The sequence below is a fragment of the Monopterus albus genome, unplaced genomic scaffold (genome assembly GCF_001952655.1).
Source record: "Monopterus albus unplaced genomic scaffold, M_albus_1.0 scaffold113.1, whole genome shotgun sequence".
NCBI lineage: Eukaryota > Metazoa > Chordata > Actinopteri > Synbranchiformes > Synbranchidae > Monopterus > Monopterus albus.
The window spans coordinates 1,791,035-1,806,131 of NW_018127993.1; the positions used below are offsets into that span (position 1 = coordinate 1,791,035).

Genomic DNA, 15,097 nt, shown 5'->3' on the forward strand with positions numbered 1-15,097 from the left:
TAAGGATACACAAATTCATTAGGGGTAATTAACTGAAAATAGCTACTGAACACAGGCAGAAGGTTCAGCACACACTACCCGTGGGTGAGGTTACAGCATGCAGACACTGAGGCTGTGGAAATTATCTAGTGGCTTTGTGTCATCAATAACTCCACCTTACACTGGGACAGAGACTTTTGGACAAACGAGTCAAGCTCACTTGTTTGTTTTTGTGTTAGATCTTATTATGGACCAACTCATTTGCCTCAATCTGAAGCTGCACACTTGCAACATCCTGGCTGCACCGGATTTTGCAGAAGGGAATGGGGGAGGCTTTTGTTTGTGTCATCCAGTGCCTGTGCAGCTGCACTACTTGGCGGCAGGCACACAAACAGGCGGCTTCCATTCATTAGGCCTTTTTATATCAGAGACACTCTCCTTCTGGGAGCCCAAAGCATCTGCCTCCACATCAGTAAGAGCGAGAGACGGGGGGGAGGAAAAGACAGACACATTGAGTGGAAGACGATGGAGATACAGAGAGGATGCAGGGAAACAGAAAGAGAGGAAACTGACAGATATAGGAGGGAGATAAGCAGCAGAGTTTCAAAGCCAAAAGAAGAGACGTAGTAGAGCGACAAACTGCACTGAGTGTTACAGCAGTAGGAAGGGGACACTCTGATGCAGCGATCCTCATTATTTTGTTGTCTCTTCTCTTCATCACTCTGTCGTCATCTTACAATTAGAGGAACATCTGGCTCTAAAGAATAATAAAAGAGCTCTGGCTGGGCATTCATGGAGCTAACACACTTACACACACACACACACACACACACACACCTTGATGACTTATGCAAAGGGAGCCATGGGAATCAGTCGTAACAAAGCTGTAACCCTTATATTTCAGTGTTTTATTTTATTTATTTAACCTTTATTTTACCAGAAAGTCCCACTGAGATCAGGATCTCTTTTTCAAGGGAGACCTGGTTTACATGCGCTATTGACAGATTAAAGCTTTAGTTTGTTCACTACTGTTAGTCACATCCACTTTGCAGTTTGATCCAAATTTCACTGGATGCAGAACCAGGAGTAATGCAACCAGTGCAACTAAATAAAACAAAGAGCAGAGAGTGTTATGGCAGATATTGTGGCCTCTAGTTCTTCATCTTACAGTGACGAATGAGGCATGCCACATCCCAAATGAAGACATCCCTCAGGCCACCACCACTGCTATAATGAAGCATTTCAAAATGATATGGCTAACCCCAATAGACTTTGCGCTAAATTTCATCTCATTGAATTTCATTAAAGTATACACCAGCAGGTGCAAGGACAGTGGCTTCTTCTTCTTCTTTTTTGTTTAGTATGTATAAATCATGACACCCAGAGGGTACCTGCAGGTTGTCTCACAGGGCAGAAATAAATTAAAAATCCACTGTATCGTCATACAAATCAAGTCTGATGAGAAGTAGCAGGGGAATGTGTGTTTTAAACAGTTGAACCTGTCAGCTAAGATTGCATCGGCTCCCTTCAGCATTTGAAATTATGTATAAAGGGGCATTCAAAATGCATGACTGTAAATCCAAGACATGTTGATGGACTGTTTTCCCTCTGTCCCAGCGATGTCACTTCTAACAATAAAGTGGGTGGGTATACAAGTTTTGTTTAGCAGGATGCACACTTCTCATAGGAGAATTCATCAGGCTCCCAAAACACCTGCCAACCACTATTTTGAAAGACATTATGAAACTTGGATGGCGAATCAGCTTCAATTTATCCCCTATCTGTGCAAATTAACATCCTCAGTTAACCTTTATTTATCGTGGACAATGAACTTCTGGCCAGGTTTGCCTACCATTTAATATGAAGCGTCCATGAATGCAGAGCAGGAATCTGTTATACAGGAGGGGAAAAAGCCTCAAATCTAAATGGAAATCGTGCGGGCCTTAGACCCAAATGGTGGAAAACAACCTTGCTTTGTTGAACCTGGCCCAAAGAATACAGATACATGAAAGAGAAGGGAGGCTGCGGATACAGCAAACAAAATGATTACACATTTTAGAGTAATTTCTGGGTCCTGCGGTCATAATCATTTTGTCAATAGCCTTCCAGTGTGCAGGTGCACTGATACAGATGGTTTTATGAAGATCTATTAAAAATAATTTCGCCCATCGCCAAGCCCAGGAGGGGCCCAACCCAGCAACTGGGAGACAAGCCCAGCTGCCTGCTTAAGCTCCAGCTCTAACCCACCCTACACTTCTGATGTGGACCACCCTGTCACCATGGGAACGCAGTGAAATAATACAACCTGTGGAGGATGTAACCAAAAGTGTATGTTTATACACGTACAAACATGTGCATACAAGCTAGTAAACACATCTTAAGGTGTGATGCTCCACTGGAAACAGCACAAGGCAGCTGTTTTCCGTTGTGAAGGAACAACGGCAGCCATAAAAAGTTTTTGCAAATCTAAAAAAAAAAAAAAACTGGCAAAACAAAAAGGAAGACTGCTGATTTGACTGTCACTTCGGGCTATCCCAGTAACAAAAATACTTTCCAGTACTATTCCTCATACTGCATTGGCACGTGCTGCAGTGAAGCAATGCTACAGAACAAGGCAGGTGGTGAGCGAGGAATTTTTTTGACGCGGTTGTCCTTGGTGGCAAACATTTGATGTGTTTTGATTAGACTCCGGTGGAGGAAGATTATCAGAGGCTAAGAGAAATCAATGTTCTTTTAATAAAGGGGACTTGGGTGGGAGGGAGACAGACAGTCTTGTTCATGACAGGGGCTGTCTCTGCCTTATCTCCTGCTTCTCAGATCCCCTAGACAGGCAAATATTTTAACTGTAAACACCCGTGGCTCGACAGCCTGCGTGGGCCTCCTGTCAGGCTTTTTACTCACTTCCTATCTCACATGACTGAAAATGTGTTTACATGAATACAAAGACCACAAAAAGAAAAAAAATCACACATGAGCTTCTAATATATCTGATACAATTGTCTCACAAAGCTTCATCCATTCCCATTCTTGAGTTCTGAATGGTTCTGCATATTCTAAATGATACCTGCATCCTCCAGCTGCCACCCAAATTCACTGTCATCCAGATGAGCCTGGACACCACCAGAGGAAGAGATGTGTGGCACCCTTCTGTGAATCCCAGTAATTAATCCTACATTACATTTTGTGCCTCTCCATCAAGCCTGTTAGCTACAGTATGGAGAGGCTCACAAGGTTGGGAGAAATACAGAAGCACAAGGCCAAGGCATGCTTGTGTGATTTATTTTATTTTTTTTTATGCAAGGACATTTACAAGACAGTGTACTGAAAGAGTAGATTTGTTCAAGACCCATTGTCCCACACTATCTGGAAACTCTGAGAAACCAGGAGCGCTAGCAAGGAAGCAAAGTTGTGGCCAAGTTCATTTGTGAACTAATTAACATGTCCCTGATCTCATCTTACTCTTTCAATAAAAAACAATCCCTTAAGGAGGCAACATGCACATTGAACAGTTGAAACCAGTGCTCCATGTTCTTGTACTACTGACCTTTGACCACCTTACTCCCCCTTTCAGGGACCCCTTAATGACACTGAACTGAAAGAAGTGAGTGACCTCACTCTACTTACAAGAAATTAGCACACAGTTAAAATTCACGATTGTACGTTTTAACCTTCAGACTGCCACAAAGATAATGCACTTGTAATCATGACAGTCAAGCTGCCTCAAATATCACGCAAATGACCTGCACCCTTGTTCTAAAAGATGGGGCATTAAGTGTTTTGGATTGACGGTAAAACAAACATGGCACATATAAAGAAAATGTAGGGTCTCAGCTGCGAGGAGAGAGATAAAAGCATCCCTTCAGCAGTGCGCTGTATCTGCCGCATACAGAACAGAAGCCTCTTTATCCATCAACTAAGGTTTTAACTCTATCATCAATAAAACTTTGAGGCAATTTGCAGCTGCCTAAAAAAGTTCAGGCCACATTTCCATAGTCTGCAAAGTTAGATTTGTTTGAAAAACTAAGAGCAGCTGCGCTCTGGAATGCTTATATTTTGCCTGACCTTTCCGGCTCAATTCTTTTTCCCTGGCTATCGAATCTAAATTAAATAAATGAACTACATCATACATTAAAAGGCGTTTCAATTAAAAATGGTAATCCCTTTGATGCTGAGGTTGGTTGATGTGCCAAAGAGGCCACAACACCCGCCTTGAGAGCGTGTTTACTTCAGATTAGGCCCACAGTCATTTCTCATCGGGGAGGGGAGAAGAAGAAAAAAAAAGACCTGCTTTCTCTGTCATTCTTGAAATAAACAGGACTGTTTTTCAAACTACTTACAATGAAAAACTCCATCTTGCAAAGGAGAACCTGTGACCTATTAATTTTGTTGCTGAAGAAAAAGCTTGCTTGCATGCACTCCCTCACTCTTCAGTTTATATTTCTCTGATATTTGATATGGAAAGGCATCAGTAAGTTATCTGCAGAGCCCGAAGCCCCCCGCCCTCCCCGAAGACAAGCCAAGGGCCCTTGAATTAAGTCAATCATTTAGTCGTAACAAATTAATTAAAAGAATAATTAAATCATTAACACATTAAATACGGCAATTAGAAATCTTGTCCTACATGAGTGAATTTGAGAGAATTTAATGGAGGAAGCAAATGGAGCAATGGGCTGTGCCAAAACATAATTTTTATTTATGCTTTTTTCACAATAACATGCACTTTGGAGTAACCCTGCACTAAATTAATATTTGACTAATGTTATCGCCAAATATTAGAAAAATATTAAAAGGGAACTCACAGAATTCTCTGGTATAATGCACTCAGGGCATTATGGGCCTGAGCATATATCACGTATAAAGCTTTCATAATAGCTGGGCACAATATAACTGGCCTCCATAATGGCTCTGACCCCTCCCATCCCTGTTGCTTAGTAACTGCATCATACCCTCCAGGAGGCAGAATGGGTTTGGGGGGGTCAGGAGGGCATCGAGGAACAAAAAGGCTTCTCTGCCCAAGCTGCCTGTTGGCCTATGGAACTCCACAGGAAGGATGGCTCAGCTAGAGGAATGCCCCGTGGTATCGAGCTGGTTATTTCCATACTAGAATAGCCTTCATATCTCCTCTGTCAACAGACAGTCTTTAGGTTTCCAACCTGCTGAGGATGGCACACAACAACATACTCCTGGACAAATCCAGTTAGCACACAAGGACAGCGAGATGATGAAGACTGCTTGCATGTAGTGTTAAATCATATATGACCATGACCAGTCTCAGACAACCATGCAGGTCATTAGGACAATGTGGTGCTCGTTCAATGTGTACACACAAATGTTCAGCACTACATTCTTGCTGCAACACCACTGCAAACTCCTCAGCCTCCTTCTGCATCAGCATTTAGATTTATGTGAATTTAATATGTTTGTTTCCGGTATGAGCTCACGTTCATTCAAATGTTGTGCATCTCTGCTGGGGATTGTGTGAGCTCAGATTTGATCTGCAGCATCACAGAGGCAGAGCAGCAACAACAACAACAACAACAGCAACAACAACAGCAACAACAACAACAACCTCAAATGCATGTTCATTAAAAAAAATCCCAGCAGAGGCTCACCCTGGAAAAAGCATGGTCAGGTTTCACCAACAGTGGCACCTTGAAACTGGGTCAGTGTCAGCCTGCGACAAATCTCATCTCGATGCCACTGTTGTGAAAGCTGCCTTCAAACGGACATGGACCATGTGCATTTATGTGGGCAAACAAATGATATTAAAGGGCCAATCCAAAACCCTGCACACAGTTTAGTTACCGTTGCTAACTTGGTAAATGCCATGTGCAGCTTTGTCTCGAGGAGAAATATTGTCACTTTTTAATATCGCCACGAGAGGCTGAGATCTTTTACTGCATGTGATACTCAAAGAACTGAAGTCACATTCATTACAAGATGATTGGTTAAAACATTTCAACATGCACCTGCACTAGTTTGCATTTTGACTTCCAGTAGAATAAAAGATTATTTTTCCAGTAATAAATTGAAGATTTCTTTAAAAAAATTGTGAACCCAATATCGTGTATCGTCTCATTTCATGAGCTACGTGTATCGTCACACCCTTAGTGTCCACCATATGGATTCTTAAAGCCTAAATAATGTTGAATGCATTTCCTTGCTCGTGGAAGCACTGACATTAACAGTTAGGTATTAGTGCCTTTTATAGTCAGCCAAAACAGGAACCATGTTTCCATAATGCTAATGTCTTGCATGTGCTGTACTGGTGGAACCACTTCATGAAGCCATTTCTCTATCGTGCTTCAAGATGTCAGAAACTTCACAGTTTACCTTTAATGACAACAAACATGCCAACGCCTGTGTGTTCAGCCACCCGCTGATAAGCTGGCAGCTACAGCTTCAACACAGGGGCAATGCAAATGTTAGGGAAAGCTGTTCGCTTCTTTCATAGACTCCCAGTAATGGCCACACTGAGCAGGAGTAAAATTGACCAATTAGAGTTGCCTGTTTATCTTGCTGAGGAATGCACGGTCGCCAGTTCAGCAAATATATTCACAAAGACGTACTGCTTTTCATGGTTATTTAATACACCACTGATGGAATAAGAAGTCCTGGGGGAAAGCTGGTCTAATAGTGGATGTTACACAGGTAATGTGTGTGCATGCATGACAGAGGAAATGTAGCAAAACAGAAAAACGGTGGAGACAACAGGGCTTGCCATAATCTAATTAAGTCCATTAAAGAACACCTAACTTTTCCCAAAAACTTCAAAATCACAGAAGCAGCAGCAGCAACTGTCATGAGGCCAAGACACTACAGCTGACACATGCAGACTGCTTTAACATCCCTGTTGTTAGCATAGTCAGATAGCAATCAAATGGCTTCACCAGGAAGTCCAAGGCAAACAACGTGACAACAGCTGGGTTCGAAAGTTTGGCAGAAATGTGTAGACAGAAAAATGCATCCTTTATTGAAAGTTATGGCAGAGAAAAATCTCCCAACATAATCTCATTGCAGAGATGCACGTGCTGTATTTCACAGGCATTATTCTAAGCCTGAGGTTTTAGACTCTGTGAGACAACCTTGCATTATGAGATGTAAAAAGCACCAGGGAAGAGGAGCCGGATATAGAAGTAGTGGCTATATGGTACGACCCCGGCAGCAGCATCACCTCGACAGCAAGGCAACGAAACCATAGAGACCTAAGGGCACTCAATACCATCAATGGTCTATTTGTGTGTACATATCAGAGAAGAATGGGAATGATCCCTCACATCGATCCTCTCTAGTCTAAATATTTTTAGAAAGACATTGATTATATCGGCTGCTTTGTTCTGGGAAGCATCAACAGACAAATGTGACTGTGTGAGTGTTTATATATTTGTAAAAATATACAATAAATGTCAGTGTCAGACTGCAGTACAGAATAATGACAGCAGTACTCAGAACTCTTAAGTATCAATACAACAGTGTAAAAATACTCTGTTACAAGTGTTAAGTATTTACATAAAAACATACTTAGAGTACTAAAGTACTCATTATGCAGAATGGCATATTTAACAATGTATATCATCTTTATTGATGCATCACATTTAATGCTGCAGCTGGTAAAGGTGTAGCTAGTTTTAACTAGCGTCTATGCTTTTAATTTGAATTACTGCTGGGTAGCTTGTGAATTTCCCACCAGGGATCAATAAAGTCTTATCATACTGTATTAATCTGGTTCTGACAGGTAACTAGTGTTAGAAAATAAATGTGGTGGAGTAAAGAAGCTAATCTAATCTAAAAGTATGCAGTGAAGTCAAAGTATGAACAGCAGAAAATGAAAATACTTTGTACGTGAATAAAGGTACTTCGTTACCGTCTACCACTGGGTAGCGGTATATAGAGCAGCATGGTAACCCTGTTTTGATCTGATCTAATCTGTAGCTTTGTAATCTGCAAGGTTACATCATCACATCTCTTTTTTTGGCAGCGTAGAGTTGCTCAGTGGTATCTCCTAACTGCTGTCTGTTTCAGTGGTGGAAGCCCAGTGGCTCAGCAGCAAGCCAAATCAAAGAGCCAGCACATACTCGTCCATATTCTTACACACTGCAAGGCCAACACTGAGATAACACCCACAGACAATACAGCAGGTTAAGACAATCTTTATAAGGGACCCTGTGCACAACGATAAAACCTCAGTGCTTCTGGTGCTCGACGCAACACAGAATACCTGCTCACTGACTTCACAGCGTTTCAACAAACAGGTCTTCATCAGGCAAATTTAGTTTGCAGATGTTCTCTCTATTTTTTTCCTTTAATCATTTTCACAGTGTGCAAGTGTGAGTGCACACATGCACAGCTCCAACGCCCTCCAGTTTTTCTAAATGGTCCAAATGAATGCTTTAAGAAATTGATCTCTGTGCAGTTCATCTGTTGTTGCCTTTTTAATGAAACTGCTGCAAATTAGCACTACCCAACATTAAAATGCATAAATAATAGATTCACTCCTAGAATCCGATTTAGCAGATATCCTGGGAGATATGCACTGCTATGACTAATCATACTGCAGGCGAGTTTTGTACTTTAAAGGAAAGGGGTTCATATTCGGTGAGTTTAAAACCATCAAAGTATTTACTTTGCTGATAAAAAAACATAAGATGGTTCTTTTTTTTAATCACGGTGGCAGATGGAACTCTTATATAAATCTAATGGACCAAGTGTTAATATGAGTGGGGGAAACAAATGCCCTAGTTTCACTTTGCACTAAAGAATGCATATACATCACAAATTAAGGACTTATGAGTGTCATTAACAGCACAGTTATGTATTTATAAGCTATAAACAGTAAAAAACAGACATGTAGTATAATGAAATAGAACAATGGCTCTAACACCAACATTACAATGTTTTGTCCTGGCTTTAAAATGGTTTTCATGGCACACTGCAATTCACTGTTTGATTATGCCTCAATAACCAGAAGCCATCTGTGTGAAAGAAATACTATTAATATGCTTATGAAGGACCGAGAGGGATCAACATATTTGAATAACACCCCCTTAAAGTAATGTATTCAGCATCTTTGAAGTGAAGAACGGGTTAGATAAGGATTTTTCTAAGTCCGGCACTGAGAATTTGAAATGCCTGCTTTGTTGCTTCCTCTCAGTTCTAGTTACACCATTAATAAAGTTCTAACAAAAATGAGACACTGCTTTTAGCCAGTATACAGTGGTATTTAACTGGGATCTGTGTGCCTGCAAATACGGGCAGTGAGTAGTTCAACTCGGATTGTTTTTGCCGCTGACCATGTGCAAACCATCTGACCTTCCAGAGAATAGTACCCAGCTGCAGAAGAAGGTACAGCTACTTCACAACCTGCAAGTAGTCAGTGCGCCACCAAGCTTCCAGCTTCACCTGTTTCATGAGCGCGCATGAATGATATCTGGAAAATAGTCTGAATTAGACAACATTATGAGGTCCAGTCAAATGAAGGGGTATAAATAACACACAGCCCAAAGATCTGGGAGCTGAGCTCAGTGAAATACAGTGATGTGACAAGACACAGGCCCTGTCTATGTCTGAGCCTCTACAGTGCAGCCTGGGTATGGTTGCAAGCCTCACGTCTCTGTCAGAGACTTCACTTCTCCATCTTTTCTCATGCTGTTGTATCAGTTCTTCCTTGTTGTTTTGCCAATGGACTACACCCTCACCATGCCAGGCTTGCACATGTGGAGAATCACTCCCACAACAAAAAAAAAAGTCACATGACGCCCTGATGTGATACGATTAAGGTGCACATTTGCACGGAACCTCTCTCTCTCACACACACATCTTAATATGAACAAAATTTTAGTGAGGAGTAATGGTTTCATCACCGTAGCAGCTCATTGGAATGCCTGTCAGATTCCAGTTCATTTGCAGTGATGAACCCTAAAAGCATGCATGCACACACACACACACCCACACTTTTCTGTATTTATCAAGCAGATCATTTGTGAGGAGTGTCGTGTGAGAGGTAGCCTGGCAGCCTGATTCATGGCCAGATATTCATAGAGATCATTTAAGTAGACAGCTTAAGGTCTGATCCCCCTCCAACACACACACACACACACACCAAAGAGAGGCACAATGTACATCTCTGAGCAGACCATCAGTGGTTGTAAAACTGTAGAGTCGTAACATTCTCCAGCCTTGGGGGCTTATTAGGAGGCATAAAAGCTGCATGCTACCTTCATTCATAAAAAAACCCCCCCCCACCTGCAGTTTTTTTTTTTTTTTTTTTTTGCTGCTGCTTTCCGACTCTGGGCATTTGAAAAATATAAGCCTCGGCGCCACTATTTTGTACTGCATGACTGATTTGCAAAATAGGCCTGTACTGGAAATGTATCTGAATAAGGCTAGGATTTGCCTCTGTGTGTTATGTGTGTAAGTGCAAATTGCAGTGTCAGATCTCTGCGTGGATGTTGTTTGTCAGGCGTAAACTTGGCATGGCGGCAATTTTTATTCCTCTCTTTACACCGATGTCTAATCTGCAAAAATAGGAGCTGTCGTTGATTATAGTTGAGGGGAGAGAAAGGACTAGGCAAATTGATATTTCCAACTTGGAAATTCTGGTGAATAAAAAAAAAAAGGAAAAAAAAAGCACAGGGCACCCGAGACAGCTCTCAGTTATAAGAATAGAATTATTCATTCACCCTACACTGTGCAAAAGTTCAGTATGGGAGAAATCCAATGCAGCTCAAGTGCAGACAATTACGGGGGCCAGTGTGGCGTTGTGGGAATCTGATTTAGTGAGAGTATTATCTGGGTTTGAAAACAGGGCCAGGCCACTGAGATCACACCTCTTATCTCCTGCATGCGGCACAGCAGTATTGAAGACAGCCTGAATCACAGTAACAGCCTCTTTTCCCAATTCAAATCAAACTGTTGGTTCAACTTAGAACTAGGTCGCTCGCGTTACATGACAGACAGAGTGAAGGGAGAGAGAGTTAGTTGGTTTATGTGGGTGTGTTGCGAGCGTATAATGTGAGAGATTCTGAGAAAGGAATGGGAAAATAAAATATGCTAAAAAACTGAGGATATGAGCGATGGAGATGTGGAGGAGAGAAATTAGAGAGACAGCTGGAGAGTGAGTGAGTGAGTTTATTGTGTGGGAAAATGATCTACAAGTATTTGGTTGACCCTCCCCTTCTCTGCTGTCCCTCGTCTCCCTCCTCATCCTGGCAGCACTGGAACATCTGGCTTTAAAGCAGTCCAATATAAAAAGCCACTGGGAGGCAGGGAGCAAGTGAAGGAAAAGGTGTGAGAAAATGTGTGAAGGATAGATGGATAGCAGAGAGATGCAGTGATACAGAAGCAGCAGAAAAAGACAGTGAGCATGTGTGAGACAGTGCTCTGGGGCTATCATAACTGCAGAACTAGGTCCCTTCAAATGACATTCTTCACCAAATCATATTTCACACGTGGCTACAAAAGGCCACACCACATTTAGAGCACTCCATTCCCTGCAGGGATGGCAACAGCACTCTGGCTTCTGATTCTCCTTCCTCCAAAAAATGGCCACTTGCTAACCATGTGTCTACAGTACATTTACAGTGTATAATAAAAAATGGTGACAGCACCCATGTGCAAAAGTACTTGCCAATAACTCAAAAAGAACTACATTTGCATGCATATAAAAAGGGGACAAAAAAGGATTTAAAGCCAGTACAGTCCATGTTATACTTACTATGGGGATAAACCCTTAAACCTAATGTTTTACTTTCTCTTTGCACAAGAGTGTATTCGATCATTTTAACAGTATAAAGTCAGAATCAGCTTTATTGGCCAGGTGTGTCGGACACAAGAGGAATTTGACTTTGGTACAGCGGCTCTCAATGTGTAAATACATGTCAAATTCATAAAACATACCACAATTAGCTGTATAAAAATGGAACAATCTTTTAAATAAAGACAACTAGGAATGTAACGATATTTGTAATTTCTTGATATTGCAATAAAAAAAATGTCTCGATATGGTTGTGGGACAATAACGGGATCTACATGGTTTTTTTCATTTGTATAACTGTGTGCTAGACAAGACATGGCAGACATGTCATCGTTGGCTTTTACAGCTGTTGTGTGGCAGAGTTTCAATTTTCATGTTTCAATAAATAAGCAAACAGTTTGCAAATGCTGCCAGATGAAAGCAGCACTAGCCCCGTTTAGGACTGAGACAGTCCTGGGTACATCCCAAAAAAACGGGACATGACTGTCTGCGACACTTTAATGGTATTGGGCAAACAAACCAGACACACACACACACACACACACTCAAAACCCAGCACTTAGTAACCCTTAAAGTCTTTTCTTTTGAACACGTAGACCAGGATGAAACACCTCCAGTAAAGCACAAAGCTCCCCTTTATGTGGGTTGTGCTAGTCTGGCATCTTCTTCCCCTCATTCTGGTGTGCCAAGCAGCAGTTTGCTCACTAGTGCCCACAGTGGGTGGGGGTACCTGTGGGGGTCTTTTTATCATGGTAATATTATTACATTAATTTTTGGCATCATTACATCCCTGCATAACACTACTTTCTTGAAAGTGGAACCAGTGTGCATAGCCTCCTTTGCTGTGTGCCAGACCAAACTGCCTTGTAAAAAAACAGCGGTTAGGCAGTGCAGCAGCCTGAATGACAGGTATTGTTGACAGTTACCTGTCAAGCACATGGAGTGTTGCTCTCAAGTCACAGTGTGATCACTGTCATTTGCAATGCTGAACAGGTTTATGTAAGGTTTTGTAGGTAAACCAAGCCGACTGCTGTCAAGAGCTCAAACTGTTGTAAGGCCACTCTGATGCAATCATCTCTCCAAGAAAGAGCTACCAGAGGAAATAAAGAACAAGGAATCCAGATAGGCTTCAAAACAGATTAAAAGAAAATGTGGCACTATCCACAAAACTGCAGTAAGTATATCACATCTATTCATTTTTTTCCCCAGTTGCATCACATGCCTGGAAATCACTGAAATCCAACAGGCAGGAAGCAACAGATTTCATTTGCATTGTGACTCTACCTCAACAATCCCTGCTCCCAAAGTAGGTCAGCACGAATCGGCGCCTCTGAAAATAATAAAAGGTGAGCCCCTCATTCTCTCAGGGGTGAATGCTCCGCTTTCATGCAACTCAGATGCCTCCACTGCGAAATATGCCATATCAGCATTCTCCAAAACTGCAGGCATTATATTTGGGTATATTAAGGGACAACATTGCAATCAGTATGTGAAGGTGCTCAGCAGCCACTGTAAAATTTTAACAAGACAATAGCCAATAATCACATACACAGTGTAAATATGCACTGTTGTTAGAAGGCGCTGGAGCTGAAATTGTAAGGATGTTAGTGTGTGACGGGGGCTGCTCCGAAGACTGAGTGCGCTGCTACAGCCTCATCCTTTTTCATCAGTGTTTTCCCAACCCGAAAAGTGAGTTGGAAAACACAGTCTATTCCTTTGGGGGTGTGTAGCTTTGAGCAAAGTGCACTTCATCTACAAGAGTAAGTCAGAGCACTGTATATCACCTCAGCACAGACACACTGTCCTCACACACAAACACACACTATTACACGACAGTATACCCTCCCATACTCCCAGATTCATACACAAATGAGCCATACTCTTCCTCGCTTTGCCTCCCATTCTCACACATGGACACGCCCTCTGTCAGTACATGCAATGTCCAGAGACTGAGCCTCATGCACAGTTAATGTCTCTGCTGTCCAGATGATTAACGTTACCTGATTCACATTCCCAAACGTTGTCCAAATTCCACTCTCCTCCTGCTCCACCTTCTGTATTGAGCTTACTCCTGGGATTCAGGTAAAAATAGCTGCTCCACCCTGTTCTTCTCTGCTGTCACACAAACCGCCATGGGATATCAGACCTGGGCAAAATTGATTTGATTGAGAGAAAGGCTTCCACAGCTCATAAAATAATGCACTAGGTATCACTGAAATTTCAAAGTGTGCATACATTAAAGTCTTAACTTTTCATCATTAACATGAGCTATGCCAAACATAGGGAAAATTTTATATTCAAAATGCACCTGACTCATAATAATATTAGCTTTTTGCTGCTACAAAGGGACAGAATGTGAATTTCACCATGTACTTTAGTTCAAGATTATGAGGGCTCCAATTTATGTTTTTAAAAAATTCTGACAAATTACGTTAGCTCTCGTTTGTTTCTTCAAGAAGTTAGTCCTAGCACATGATATGCATATTTTTCTGTGAGCAAGAAAAAGAGTTTAGGCCTAGTTAATCTGAAAAATGCCAAGACATTTATGTTTGACACTAAGCAGCTTTACACTGTACTGTAGCTTTTTGCTCTCAAGGTTTACAGCAGGTTCACATTTTTTACAAGACTGTTATGAAACAATGCTCACATGCCCCTATGCCCATGTTTTTCCTGCCTAGTCCTGGAGAGATTCCTCCCCAAAATGATTCTAACGAAGGACAAGTGATAAACTGCAAAAATGCTTTTGTGAGTTCATCCAAAACTAATATGCAGCTCTCGCAGTCTGAACTAGAAAGCTGAAGTGTTTACTATCTAAACATCGAGTCATTTTGGGATAAAATTCCGTGTTTGAGCTGCTGTTTTACACTGTAGCTCAGCAAGAAAACATCAAGGCCATACACCAACTCTACAAGTCTGCAAAGAATCATCACTTTGCATATCAGCCAGTCTGGCAGACTTAGGTGTTGTAATGAAAAGAGACTTTGGGTGCGACAAATGACCATTTTGATCCCGTGTCATAGCTGATGCAGACCGAAGCCATATATACAATGTGTACAGAAAGTATTCAGACCCCCTTAAATTTTTCACTCTTTGTTATATTGCAGCCATATGCTAAAATCATTTAAGTTCATTTTTTTCCTCATTAATGTACACACAGCACCCCATATTGACAGAAAAACACAGAATGTTTGACATTTTTGCAGATTTATTAAAAAAGAAAAACTGAAATATCACATGGTCATAAGTATTCAGACCCTTTGCTGTGACACTCATATATTTAACTTAGGCTCTGTCCATTTCATCTGATCATCCCTGAGATGGTTCTACACCTTCATTTGAGTCCAGCTGTGTTTGATTATACTGATT

The 15,097-nt window shown here is 41.4% G+C and overlaps 1 long non-coding RNA gene across 1 annotated transcript in view; it reads right to left on the bottom strand.

The window, feature by feature from the left end:
• The window catches only part of LOC109966554 (uncharacterized), a 78,949-nt gene that overhangs the window by 61,060 nt on the left and 2,792 nt on the right, over positions 1 to 15,097 (bottom strand). The window contains exon 3 of the long non-coding RNA XR_002275789.1: positions 13,732 to 13,877. This is a non-coding gene — a long non-coding RNA (uncharacterized LOC109966554). The remainder of the gene's footprint in view (positions 1 to 13,731; positions 13,878 to 15,097) is intronic.